Raw genomic sequence first — 15,352 nt, 5'->3', positions numbered from 1 at the left:
GGAAGGCAGGCGGAAGCGTCCCCGCGCACAGTATAAAAGTGCACGCAAACAACAAACACGTATATACCTCTACGATGAATGCCCCATTTGTCACAGCACTGATCGTGGGACACCGCAGAAGGAGAATAGCCAGGGCATGCATTTTTTCACCCCGGACAACCCTTTTTGGGATGCCTGACAACCAGGTCTACGGCAGGTACAGGTTTCCACCTCGTATCATCCTAGACCTGGTCAGGGAGTGGGAAGATGACCTTACATCCCCCACCCTCTGCTCCCAAGCATTGAGTCCCTTGGAGAAGGGGCTCAATGTCCTGCACTTTTTGGCCACTGGGTCATTTCAGCGGACTACTGCCATAGTGGGGTGGGGGGTCTCACAGGCCACCAGTCACGCTGCCTACACCAGGTGTTGGCAATCATGACAGCACGCCCCTCAGTCCGCAGGCACATGTACATGCCCAGAACACCCGCAGAAAGGCAGGCCGTTGTCCAGGACTTTTACAGGGTGGAACACTTCCCCAAAGTGCTTGGTGCCATAGATTGCACCCATGTGGCCCTACGTCCACCTAGGGCCACTGAGCACATCTACCGAAACCGCAAGCACTGGCATTCCATCAACGTGCAGGTGGTATGCAATGCAAAGGGAATCATCACCTCTGTCTATGCAAACTACCCTGGCTCCACCCATGACAGTTTCATATGCAGAATGTCCGCCCTGAGCCGGGCCCTGGAAGCTGGCCAGCATGGTGACACATGGCTCTAGGTGAGTACAAATGCCTGTGCACATGCATGCATGTCACACACACACACACACAAATACACAAACCCCAATAATCACAACCATCCTCACCTCTCCAGGGGACAGTGCCTACCCTCTGAGCAACCACATGATGACGCCAATCCGGAACCCCACCACAACACCCCAGGTAAAATACAACGCTGCCCATATTGCAACCAGGGCCATAGTGGAGCGCACATTCGGAGTGCTCAAGTCATGTTTCCACTCCCTTGACCGCTCTGGCGGGCAGCTACTCTATGCACCCCCAGTAGTGTGCAGGATCATTGTGGCAGCATGTGTCCTGCACAATGTTGCAACACGGCAGTGCGTACCGGTGGACATGGTGGTGCCCCCACATCCCCAACCACAGACACAGGTGCTGCCCATGGGCGGGGACAGGTTACGTGGCGAGGCAGCCCGGACCCAGCTTGTGGCAAAATTTTTCACCTAAACTCCCACCCCTGCGGAGTGCACACAGGCCTGGCACATACCAGGTGACAATCGATGATGACAAAGAGACAGTCAACTGTCACAACCTTACCACCCTGAGAATGTTGCCATGGAAGTGCCACATTGTGTGCATCCCTAGCTACTTAAACATAAGCAATCCTGTGTGACCAAAAGGCACACATGCAAGGTGTGAATCACACAGACCTGCAAAACAGGCCATTACTATCACTGCTATGTCACCCAAACCCTCCCAAACCACAACATGGCATGCCAAGCAATAGCTATACACCAACACAGTACCAATAAGGTACACATTGACATGTGAAAAATGTAAAGTGGCATCACACAATGATGCCTGATATGGAATCAGATGAAATGACTGACCAACAACCTCCCACCCAAAAGAAGTCATACCCAAATGCATTCCAGCAGTTGTAGTTGTAACATAACAATGAATACCTGTCTATATGCACATTGTGCATTGCAAAATCAACACTGCAGCTTCTGTGTGCTGTGCCCACCTCATGCAACACACTGCTCAGCGCACAGCACAGTGAACAGCCATTGTGTGTGACGCACACCCTGAGCATCACATCCAAGTGACAAACTACATCAAAAAGCAAATTACGCATGTACAGGATCCACAATTAGTCATAGATCATGTGCTGCAGGGACACAGTGGGCACCAGAAGGCAAACAGAGTGTACATGTGGACATGGAAGGGTGGTTGTACATGTAGTGGATCATAGAGCGAGTGTGTGGGTCAGTAGGGACATGCACTCAATATATGCATGTGCAATCAAGTGACCATTAGTATCCTCTACACATCACATGTGAACATTCAGCATGTGTACATCCCAGCATGTCAAGCCACAACTATTTTTTTAATTTTTTTCTATTTAATGGTATGTTTGGTAAACCAAACTTTTCATTATATTGGTCTCTTGAAGAATCGCTCAGTAAATTGCCATGGGTCGATGTCCTTTTTTTATTTTTACGTATTCTTTTCGATTTCTATCCAAAATTTGATGGCCGTTAGAATTAGATGTTTGTCATTGCCTTTTAGTAGTTGGTTCCAGCGTTCTTTTGTGGTCATCTGTTATTTTGATATTCTGAAGAATTCTTTGAATAGATTTCTTTTTTCTTGTAGGCCTGGGCATATCATAATGATATGGAACAATGACTCTTTGGTTCCCTCATTCTGGCAGAAACGGCAATCTGCAGATTTAATTTCTGTCTGTTTAGTGATACTCATATAGTCTTGAGTTGGTAGGATGTTCAATCAGAACCTTAAGAAGAGATCTCGGGACTGTCGATCTGGAAAGCAGGTCAGGTATGGGGGAAGTTCATGTAGGGCTCTTATGTCTGTTTCGCATACTTGGTGGCGTTTATAGTTGGTTTGGTCTTCGAGGGTTTTTATCCAGTCATTCCTCTGTAGCGTTAGTTTTGCATGTTGTGGCCTGTTTATTAGCGTTTCTTCGGTAATGCCTTCGGCGTCCATTTTAGACTTGATCTTATTGGTCCATTGTTGGAGAACCGTTGCGTTCAGTGCGTTGTTTTTGCTTTTCAATATTTCTATCTCTGGAATCTTTTCATGACTTATTATTTTTCTGTAAAGATCCATCTGTTTCCATAGTATTATGGACTGTAATGATTGCAACGCCAGTTCAAATCGGATCCTTGTCATGGGGAAACTTTTCGGTAATGCCAGTGTTTTTCTCCAGAATATTGCTTCATAGAGGTGCCATTTCAGTCCATGGTTGTATGCTAGGGTTTCGCCAGCGTAAGTCAATATGGGAGCAACATTTTGTTTATAGAAAGTGATTGTTGATTTGAAGGAATATGTCCCGAATTTGCAGTGATAGAACCGACCCAATCTGGCTAGGGACCTAGCTTTGTCTTCGATGTGCATTTTCCACTGTTGTTCCATGGATGACGCATTTATCATTACCCCCAGATATTTGATGACATTTGTTGTTTCAATTTCTTTCCCTTCGAGGTAAAACTTTGGTTTTTTTTCGGTTCTTCTTTGTTCTTTGAGTAACTAGGTTCATTACTTTGTTTTTTTTATGTTGATCTGAAGTTCATTAGCTTTCATGTAAGTTACTACTTTGTCCAGAGTTTTTTGCAGACCTGCTTGGGTTTTATCCATGACTGTGATGTCATCAGTGTATATTAATGATAGAACTGATTCATTATAAGTTTCGGTGGATTTGCAAGTGGATCTTTGATTGAGTTGACAATTATAGAGGCAGGCAGCTAAGGGACATCCTTGCTTAAGACCGTTGAAAGTATTGATCAGTTGTGTAACTTTACCATGTTCTGTTAGCCTGACTCGGACTGAAGTGTTGGTGTATAGTTGCTTGATCGGATGAAGAATTGCTGGTGGACAGCCTCATGTTGTTAATTTAGTCCATAGTTTTATTCTATTTACTGAGTCGAATGACATTTTTAGGTCGATAAAAACTGCATGTACCTGTTGATTTCTTAGTGCAGCTTCGTATTTGAGAAGGCTCAGTATTATCAATTTGAAGTTGGTTCCAATTTTGCCTACAAATCCTGTTTGCCTTTTTTCTAGTTTCCTGTTATTTGCTGCCCAATCGGTAAGTTTTTTCAATAGAAAGTTTGCAAAAAGCTTTCCTAGTGGGTCAAGTAAGGCTATTGGTCTGTAGTTATGTGGGTTCTTTCTGTCGCCAGTTTTGAAGATTGGGATCAAGATGGCTAATGTCCAGCTACTTGGGATTTTTTGAGTTTTTCTATGATAAGGAGCAGATGGGAAAAGAGGCTAGCCCAGTTTTCTGGTGCATCCTTCCCGTCTGGGCCTGGTGCTCTTGATGGATTTAGAGTTCTGATGGCTTGAATGATGTCCTCAGTTTCCCATTTCAGATTCCACGGAGGACATCATTCAAGCCATCAGAACTCTAAATCCATCAAGAGCACTAGGGTGGTCTGTACAGATGTACTGATGTTATATAAAGTGTTGAAATGTGTAGTCCACGCTTTCGGATCGGCTTCTTGGATCATATTTGTTGTTCTGTTGTTTCCGTTTAGGAGGGACCATAATTGCCTCGTATTTTCCCCTTCGATTGCCGCTAGAATAGCTTCAGTGTCCGCTTGTAGCAGTAATCCCTTGGCTGATTTGATGAAGTTAGAGTAATTCTGTTTTTCTTTTTTTATGGTGATATTTGCTGCTGTTGTGTTTAGTTTTTTCAGTTGGCGTATTTTTTTTCAAGCATTTTTTTCCTTTCTTTGATGTCCGTATTGAATGCATGTTTATGTTTAACAATGGAGTTTGTGCTTTTGGGGGTCTGGTAATCTCTGAGTACCCATTCGTAGTTGAGTTTTTCATGATCTTTCAAATTTAGATACTAGTTCGGTCGTTTGGTGCTGTTTTAATCTTAGGTCTCTTTGGTCCATTTTCTTGCTCCCTAGGGATATTTTCTGGATATCTAGACGGATTCCTTCAGAGTTCTAAAGGTGGATGTTTAAATCACTGGCGACTGCAAACTCAGTTTTCGCGAAAGAGTTTGCTATTTTGTCGAACTCGTTGTAGATGGAGTCTATGAACTTATTATCAGTCGTTGCTATTGCGTTCCAGTATATGTTGAAGATTGTTAAATGTGTTCTGTTTGGAGGTTGCTCTGGTTTGGATGACGGCGTCAAAATGCAGATGACAATGTATTGGGCCCATGGGTGGATGTTTTTCTTTTTAACAATTGACCAATTGGGGTCTATCTTAGTCAAGATGATCATACCGGATGATGGTCTGCCTTGTTGTATGGTGATTGCCGGGTTCATATACGTAGAAAACCCATTGCAGACAACTTCTGTCGATATCCAGGTCTCTTGGAGGCAAATTATAGTCATTTCTTTTTGGTTTGTAGCTCCCTCTGAGAGAAGACGTTTGAACCCTCTCGTGTTCCATGAAGATAAAGTTATTTCAGTTGTCGGATTTCCATTTGGGGTTGGTTGTTAGAGAAAGGTTTTCCTTTGTGTGCTTCGGTGTTCGCTTCTGGTTGATGAATTTCTGTTGGGATGCGTTGGGGAGATTATCTCCCTTGGTACTTCTGTCGTTCTGTTTTTCTGGTATGAATTTGGTTGCCTAAACAGGTGGTCTTTTCCTGTTAGGTATGGTTCTTCAGTTGTTCGTGGTCTACTTGAAGATTGTTGTTGGTGCGATGAATCGGGGCAGCTTGAGGTCTGGTGTTAGTATCCAATTTCTTTTCTTTGAGAGCCATGAATCTTGTTACTTGGATTTGTTCTATGATGAAGCCCCATTTGGCCAGTTGTTTTTTGGTGGACATACTAGTTGGGTCGTTTGGTTGTTATGGAAGTCAATATGGACTGTTTCCATCTTTTTCTTGTTCGGAAAATGTATAACGTTGATGTCTTGAGTAGCGATCTTTGACAGTATCGGGATAGCGTTGAGTAGGCAAAGAATGTTCACTCTATTCAAGATTAGTTTTTCGTCCGGCCTTAAATCTGAAGCAGTAAGCGAGAATCTGAATATGTTTGGTTCCTGACGCGGATCTGTAAATGTTGGTCTGATTAAAGATGTGTTTGTTTCAATTGGTCTACTTTCCGTGGTATCAGCAAGGGAGTCAGGTTCTGACGGGAACCAGGATTCTTCAGTTGATATTGATGAGTACACAAGTGACATGTTTGTTGTTGATTCGTCAATATTCGTGTACATTGAGGTTGAGGAGATCTCACAGTATTCATCTATTATGATCATTGAGTCTTCTTGGGAGTCATGTTCTCTATTGCTAGTTTGAAGTGCGGACGAAGTCAACGTTGGATTTTGTGCATCTGCCGTCGGTGTTTTAGGCTCGGGGTCATGGTCGATTGCTTCCAGTAATGCGTCTAGTGGCTCATGTTCTTCAATTGAGATCAATTCTTAGTGTGGTTGGAATTTCAGTTTTTTGTTGTTCTTCGTATTTGCCTTTGTCGTTTCCTTGGCCAAAGGATTAGCGCTCTCTTCAATTTTTTTGTTGATGGGATTCTTTGTTGTTGTAGGACAGGATTGAGTTTTCTGCTCTGTTGTTGTTTCTTTTGTAGTTGTAGCTTTGCTCGGCTGGCATCGTTTGGCTAGGTCAAAGATGCCAAAAGGAGTACATGTTGGAGGTTCCGTGCTAGGAATATTGAATTGAGTTGGTAAATTGTGCAATTGAAGTTCATATTGGGTTGTTTGGTCTTTCTTAGAATCGCCTTTTGTTGAGGAATGTTCTGTATGAGGGCACCTTGTGCCTTGATCTTGGGGCATGGTCGCTTGCAGGTTTCTTTTTGCTTTGTCGTCCATGGTTTTGGTGGTAAATGTTGTCAATGTTTCTATAAGAGTTTGCTTGTCCAGTCGATCAGATCTTGCTATTTCAGCTAGGCGGTTCTGCCATATACTTGTGGATTCTGCTTCATGATTCAATCGATCTTGAATTGAAGTTATGAAACAGTCTATGGTTGTTTTTTTGTTAGGATCATTGCAAGCAAAGTGGCTTGGACTGTTGTTTCTTGGATCTTTAAGAAGGGGACCATCACTAATGATAGAACAGCCACTAGTGTATTTGGGAGATCTAGCATGGGCGTTGGGATTCTTTTGCTGGAATCTGAAGTATTCAGTGTTTTTTCAATTTTTTGTGGAGGGTAGTCTGAGTCTTGCTGGTTTAGGGCGGCTGTCGTTGCATTCAATAGGTTCTCTTCCGGGAATGTTTTAGGGAAAAACAAATTTGCTTTGGTGGGGAGTGTTGTCGATGTACTAGATATAACGTTCGTGTTTCCCTTATGCTCGTCTGTGAGGTCTTTCGTTTTCTTCTGTGCCTGGAAGTCCATGATGGCATCTGTTTCAGTGATGTCAAGTGAAAGCCGAGATGCTCAGTTTGGAGGTTTAGAGCAGTTGTCTTGGGAGGAGTCTGTAAGATGGTAAGTTGACTGCCACTGTTGTTTGGCTATGATCGCTCGTTGTCGTAGTGTTAGGTTCAGCATTGAGTCGTTCAATTTTTTGCTTGCAGGAGTATGAAGCTGGAGGTCAGATTGGAATGCTGAAGTGGAAGCTCTTTTTCAGAAAACTATTGGTATTTGATTGGTTGTTATTTTCTGGCTTCTGTCGTTCTTCGGTGTTTTGACTGCAATTGTGGATTTGGGGTATTTCGGTTCTTCGGCCGCTTGATTGGAGTTGGAGGAGCATAGTGAAGTGCTTGATGGAGCGGTGGCGGAGGTAGATGACGAATCTTGATTCGTAGGATTGAGGGATACGGATTGCTCTTTGTTGCGATTGGGGATTTGTGGGGGAATTTTAAGGGTAAGAGGCTTAGGTTTGCTTGTGTTGTTGCTGGGTTCTTTAAGTGTAGTGGTTTGTAAGTTCAGCGTTGAGGTGTTTTGGAAGATTTGGAACAGTTTCTTCTAGCTTCTCTTGGAGGCGTGTTTTAGGTTTAGTGTTCTCCATATCTATTTTTTTTTTCCCTTTTGTGTGTGTAGGGTCGTAAAAGCAGCAGGCTCTCTCTTGATTACTGTGTATCCAGCGTGCTTAACGCCGCAAGGGCGGCTGGGTCTTTCTTTTAAGCCTGCTTCCTGGGGGCGGCACTTCAATCCGCTCACGTGACTCAGATCACGTGACCTCTCGGCGAGAAAAAATACAACACCGCGCTTGCTTCAAACTGCTGTGCAGGGGGCACAGGCTTACGCGAATCGGAGCAGGATATGTGCAGGTAAGGAGAGAGTCAATTTCTTCTATTTTGCAGCTCACAACTTGTGCCTTGATGCTCACAGGGGGAAACAGCAGACAACGACGCCCTTGTCACCGAGACGGGCTTAAGCCACAACTATTCCCTCACACCTGAAAGGTAAACACAACACATGAACAGGCATTGATCAGCAGAATACATCATGTACATAGGATACTGCAATTACAATGTCATGGTGTAAGGCAACTGTCAACAACAAAACAGCCCCCCCTCCCTCACAAATCACCATGACCCCCTGAACAACTGCACCTGGGTTATCTAGCCTTCATCCTTGAAGTTCACCTGGCCACAGGATCACCCTTCCCCTTTGTCACCATCTCCCACCTTGTGTGCAAAAAGTGTCAGCACCCTCAGAGGCCACCTTGACTTGCAAAAACACCACATCAAAAGAGAACTCAAAGCAGGCCAACACAGAAGTCAAGCAAAAAGCCTGCAGGCAGCAAAACAAACCAGAAGACCCTCCAGTAGATGACTTGAAGTAGCAGTATGTCACAAAGCCCAAGTACTACCAAAATGACGTAACAACCAAGGTAGCACAGTAAAACAATGTCACAACAGGATGTGTACCATGTGTGGTACATAACACAGAATAATGCACCATGAACTAATGTGTACTGTCACTGCTCCCGTGTACAGGTGCAGGAGTGGCACGAACCAACCACCCCCATCGTGGCTGGGTGCCTGCAAGGTCAAACTCACACAGGCCTCTGAGACCCTGGCGGGGAAGGAGGGTCAGGGATATGCAGTCAGGACAGGCATTGATATACTGGATAACCGGAATGAGGGGCAGGAGAGGGGAGTAGGATTCACCCGGGAAAGTAGGAAATGTACAAAACTGTACTACTCACATTAACATATACACAAGTACACCAAACCTGATCATCATGCACATTGTAAAAAATTACTCAAATGGAAGACAAACAGAAACTTATCTCTGGGGTGAGTGCTGGCCTCCTGCCTGTGCACTCTCAGGTCCGGTAACAGGAGCAGTTTAATGCTGCAAAGAGAGCCACAGTTACTAATCTGTGCATGCCCATAACACACAAACACACCACCATATATGCCCCAAAGTAACAAAATACTCTACAAACAAACAATCTGGTGTGGATGCTTCGTACCGATACATAACATTACCCCTGTGATGGTTCATACCAAGACAATGCAGTAAGTCATGCGCCGCTGGGTGTGTTGCAAATGGAAGACCAATGTGTCACGAATCACACAACATGCAATGTTCCCTGGGTAAGCAGCCAGACGCATATAGCAAGGAATGACTTCTGAACAAGTCGTGTACCACCATGACCCAAATAAAGTAGGTAGTGCATGTCTCAAATTCTACATGGTAATGAAATGCACTGCACACGAGTCTGTCCCTTGCTGTCTGTCCCTGTGAGCTGCTTCTTTCCATGTCTGGGTATGCTACATGGCTAATACAAGTGCCTCAATGGACCATGGTGGACAGGAGGGTATGTGCCACTGGCCCTGCAGGTGCCCCAGACAACTTTCCCATCAACTAGCCATTAGTCCACCAACGCATCTCAGCTGTATTGTGCGCTTCAACACCAATATTTGTCCAAGCTCACCGTCAGTGCTGCTACTAAGCATGCATGTGCAACTGGCCAGGTGGAAGGTCTGCTGCGTTGTGGCCCGCCTGTGCTGCTCACCTTGCCTGGAGTCCCTTGAAATACGTCAGCTGTTTTCGGATGTATGAGCGCAATCCCTGTGCCTCTGCTTGCGCACACATGCGCATGTCGGCACCACCAAACGTGTTCAGCTTCCAGACGTCCAATGGCCCATGCCTGCTGGCAAAGGTGGTCTGGAGGCTCATCCCCCTGCAGAAAGGGCATGAAACACATGATTAATGCTTTAAAATCATCTGTGTGTGTCTCTTCAGGCATTACATGACTGGACCATGTCAGAGACGTACAACACAAATCACACCATCAGTCCGTCTTTCACAGACAAACTGTTGAACACACCATCTACGCCATTAATTGCAACAAGCACATGTACAGTATAGATAATAAACATACTACACAATGAATAGCAATGAATGTACACATCAATCATGAAACCCCCCATCTAGCGAATGAAGAACAGTGGTCAATAACACCCCTATCATCACCACTATGGGTGTTAACACAAGTTTCACAGCAGCAGACATGCCACAGATATGACAGTCCAGAGCCCTTGTGTAATAGGCTGTTACACCGAATCATCCTTGCGAGCCCATGGATAAGGGAAGCAGGAGTGGCATATGTGAGTCAAGGACCCCAAGCTGCAAACACATACACAAGACTAGCTTGAAGGGCCCAGCTGGAACAGACAGTGGATGCTCTCAAAAGCCACAAAGCACCACACCGTCACATGAAAGCACAATAGACAAACAATTTTAAACTATATTAACAAATTACGCTAACTATGAAAAACCTACATTACCTATTTAAACTAACTATCAAAATAAAACTAAACTAACTAAACTAAAAGAAAAATCAAAAATGGCCACATATGACCTTGGGGGAGGCACCCAGGAGGGGGGAGGTACAGGGTGCTGCTCAACACCCACATGCGATGATGTTGAGGAAAAAAAAACCTCCATGGGCTCAACGCCTGCACAGCCCAACCTATGTGGGAGATAGATTGTCGTCCGAGTCTGACTCTTCCTGGAAAGGAGGACGTGGCACAGGATCCTGACCACGCCTAGCCGCAGCTTGCCCCTCATCGGCAGCAAGTCTGCCGGACAGGTGAGCCTGGTTCTGTGCAGCGATCACACGTAGGTCTGCATGCAGAACCTCCCGTGATACACGTGCTTCCTCTTGCAAGGTAGCACATGTAACACAGAGTTCCTCCTGCAAGGCCTGGCTGGACAACTGCTGCACCTCCCGGCAAGCATGTAGCTCAGCCGAGCTGGTACGCTCAAGCTGCGCAAACCTCTCCTCTGCCCGCTCCCTCTGGGACATCAGAAGGACACCCAGAGTGGATCTGAGGGAAGCATACTCTTGCCTCAGGGCCTCCATGTGTGCCTCTGCGTGAGCAGCAATTGCTTTACGCAGAGATGACATTTCAGCCTGGCGTACCCTGTCTGAGGCCGCCATGACCAGCCTGAGCGAGCGGACTGTGGACCGTGCCGCCTGCTGCTGGAGAAGCACCTGCCTAGCAGGGGGGAGCACGGATTGGGCCACACGCTCCATGCTCTCAGCGATGTTCTCCATTGCTGCCCCCTGCCGTTCAGAATTACCAGCCCCGCGGCTGCACAACTACATGCCCCCGTCGACGTGATGGCCCAGGCAAATCAGTGTCTGGTGTGGAGGGTGACCCTGCGTCCCGATCCACCACAGGCGGAGGTTCCAAGACTGTCTGATCCCTCAGTGCAAGTGTCGCGGACAGAGGAGTGTCCACATCAGAATCACTCACCCCTGACATATGAACCTGATGCTCATCCAACTCGACATGGATGTCAGAGTGGTCATCAGGGCTGGACTCATTGCCAGCCAGAGACAAGATGGACTGTAGCACATGTGGGTTTTCGTGGCCTACCACCCCACAACCCCCACTTGTGCTGGGTTGCTGTAGTGATGACAACCCTGTGCCTGGCATGACAACACCATCCTCTGGCTCCATTGCGTTATCATCTGAAAAGTAGAGAGAAAAAAGGTCACTACACATGTTAGAAGCACACAACACACACACACACAGACACCAAACACATCAAGCAGACATGTCACACACAAAATCGAACCTGTCATGCATGCTGTGTCAACTTGAAATTGCTTCTGTGATTAGGCATGTCGAAAGGTGTCAGTTTGCACTGAAGTGGGTCGATGCAGTTCAGCAAATATGTACGTTACTCACTATCTACATGTACAAGAACATCATGATGTGTATCAGAAAATGTGAAGGCAGTGCAAGGTCAACTTCAGGCATCACGTGCAATGTGCATTCAATGGGTAGCATGTCTACAAGCAAACCACCCCTCCCCCCAAGTGCAAATGCAGGGATGCCTAGCATGGTATCAAAAGGCTGACCATAGACCTGTGTATTGACAGACAGTGTTGACTAGCATCAACTGCATCATGTGAGTCAAGTGACAACACAGCAAATGATGATGGGACAGTAAGCAGGACACATGATGAAACCTCTGGAGTACACCCACGTGTGAAGAAGACACTACACCAGTTGGACAGAGTCATTGGCCATTAAACAGGCTGAGGCCTGTGACCCACCCAGATTGTCACACCCTAAACATGTGTGTGACGCAGGACTGAGCCACAGTGGAAATGGGAAGGCTGATGAAATGCCATGCAATGTAGGTCCCCCTGGACTCCTACTACAATGATCATCCAGTCAAGGACACATAGGGGCATGAATGGAATACACATGGAGCATGAATGGGCACTCATGTCCCTGCAGGGCATCTGATCTCTGCACAGTCCAAGTGAGACACCCTTCATCAAGTACAAAGGATGTACCACACAGCATATGTCTGGCAGATTGCCTGCTGGAAGTTAGCATGTACACAGGACGCACGAACATCGAAGTACTCAACGACAAAATTGAAGCATACCAGTGTTAAGGTGGAATTGGGGTGCAAAGGGGGGGTGGAGGGGCAAGGGAGCATGCCTACAAGGACTACCCGCATGCAGGCAGAGGACACATGCACGTCAGTCATGCTATGACATAGTCCCTGGGCTGAGAGGAAGTTCACCCCACGCTACATGCAGAAGGGCCAGTGAGCTGGAACATGGACTTGAGGGGCATCCTGGTGACCAGCATGTGAGTAGCATGCAATAGTGGTGATGCGGACAGTCCCCGTCCGCTCCACATGTCCACCATCCAGCAGAGCAGACATGCATCAGGGAAGCATTGCATTACTTGCACATCAGAACCATGTACACGTGACATGTAGTGGCAGTCATGTGCAACACATCACACAAGTAAAACACACATGTCCACAACAAACACGCAGCAACACTCACTGGACTGGGCATCAAAGTCCGGCATCTCTCCCACTCCGACCGATTCAGATGGTATGAACTCCGCAACGAGTGACTCATGCGGAGTGAGGTCTTCCTCCTCAGGTGCAGGCCCACTGCCAGTCACCAGAGTCAAGTTGTAATTTGAGGCACGCTTAGCCTTAGCGCTACGTTTGAGGTGATTCCAACGCTTTTTGCACCCTTGCGCCGTGCGAAACTCATGGCCGAATGCACTCACATGTTCCGCAACTTTCTTCCAGTGGGTATCATGGTGGGCAGCCGTAGTCTGCCCACCGTGATACAGTAGACAATTAGGACCCACTAGCATGTCACAGCTGTGGCCCAGCACATAGTCCACGAGGTAGTCCAGTTCCTGGTTGCAGAAAGACTTCTTCCTTGACGTGCTGGAGGTCGTGGCTGTGTGTGGGGTCCCAGCCTGTGCTGCAGGTGCAACCTTCCTCCTCTTGGATTGTGGCGCAGACCCTGGCTGGCAAATGCCGCCCTGATCACTATGGCCAGTAGCACTGGTGGATTGAGCCAAGGGAGTGGCAGGTGGAGGGTCGACCAAAGGCCTGACTTGCGTCAGTGGCAGCTGGGTGCCCTCTAATGGACCCTGCGCAGCAACATCTGCTGTGGCAGGGTCATTGACCGCGACTGTCCTGGTTGGCAGACTCACAACCGGGGTGTTCTTGGCTGCATCTGCCCCTGGTCGGGGCAGCAGATGACATTACTGCCCCAGGGACACGTGTCTTGGTCAGGGCAGCCCTGCGTGCACCTACGGTTTCCCTCCTGGCCTGTTGGAAATCTTCCAAGTGCTCTTCAAGTGCCAACGCAGCCTGTGCTGGCAGACCCTGAACCTTGGTGGTGGGGCCCGCAGCTGCACCTGCAGCTACCACTACCCTTGAGCCCGTGGCAGTCAATGAAACAGACTGCCGGGTCAAACGGGCGCCAGTGCCAGATGCAGAAGCTGCATCTCCCTGAACCACAGGGGGTGGTGGCAAGACTGCACCGACACGTGGCACAACATCGTGCTCAAGTGGCGCACCCCTGCCTCTTCCCCTTCTGCAGCCACCCTGGACACCCTGGAGTACCCCTACTCCCTGGTCACCCCGGCCACGTCCCTGACCACGCCTGCCACGAGGAGGATGCCCAGCTGAGGCGCCCCTCACCTTTGGTGGCCTCCCAACCATGGCACAGATGGAGTAGTGCCGGCACAGATGGAGGAGTGCCAATGGGAGGTGTACACCACAATTGTCCTGGGCAATTGGGGTGAAGGGAGTGGGATGCAAGATGTCAACAGCCCCCCGGCACCTGCAAGGCTGTATGTGACCCCGGTGATGCAGTGACGGGTCACGCAACGCTCAGACACCCCAAAATTGCAGTAAAACCGTGCACAACACCCTGCAGCCTACATGCGTGGAATCAACCTCCCGCAGTACGCGGTGGCACCCAGTAACACGAAAAACGCGTAAGCGTGGGACACGCAGGTTACTATGACCTTGAAAACGGGTGCGATACACAGGGGCACCCGCAGTGGGATAAATAGTGTGCGCGACTCACCGTCTTACTAGCGTGATAATGAAAAACACGCGTAGCCAATACCCCCGCCAAAAGAAGAGATACGTCCTTGATCCGCTGTGAAGTTGTGATGGCGCGTAAAACAACACGAAGCAGCAACATAGGTTGGTCTCCACGAAAGGCACGTACAGCGAACTGCTGGCCCTGCTCACCTTTAACCCGTGCTGAGGGAAACGCCCGCGCACGTCACGTCACTTACGCGTAGGCCCTTTCCTCGGATTACACGCATTCACACGTGGACGTGCAGTTTTTTCACGCGTGCTGAACCACTATGCCCACGTCACGAGGGAAATGCCCGTGTGCGTAACGCCACAGACGCGCTTTCACGCTAAGGGCCTTTCCTCAAATTACACGCAGACGTGCAATTTTTTCACGTGCCAAATCACTCCGTATCAAGCTGGCCACGCAACAACACACGGAAGACCACGCTCCTGCCCAGAAGGCCGAATTACTGCCCCCAGACCCCCGAGCACACGCCCACCTGCTGCTGCCTGCCTGCCTGCTGCCCACGTGCCCTGCTATTTGCTGCCTGCACATCATCTATCTGCAGGGGTGCAGTTGTTGTGACCACCCCTGCTGGAACAGAAGACTCCTGACTGGGATACCATTGCTCCACAGCCCAGCCCCAGGACCGAGTTGCCCACCCACACCTGCCTCTGGGGTTGCCATGTCGGGCACACCACCATCTGGCACCACTGGCAACCCCCAGCCAGAGAGGCAGAGGGCCACCAGCTTCAGTGCCAGGGAAGTTGGTGTCCTGGTGGAGCAAGTCCTGCGGCAGTATGATGCCCTCTTTGGAAGTTCTTGCGGCGACTATGAAGGACGGACCAGGATCTGGATGG

The sequence above is a fragment of the Ambystoma mexicanum genome, chromosome 5q (assembly GCF_040938575.1).
Source record: "Ambystoma mexicanum isolate Mex_15411 chromosome 5q, UKY_AmexF1_1, whole genome shotgun sequence".
Taxonomy (NCBI): domain Eukaryota; kingdom Metazoa; phylum Chordata; class Amphibia; order Caudata; family Ambystomatidae; genus Ambystoma; species Ambystoma mexicanum.
Note: the sequence above shows the minus strand (reverse complement) of the source record.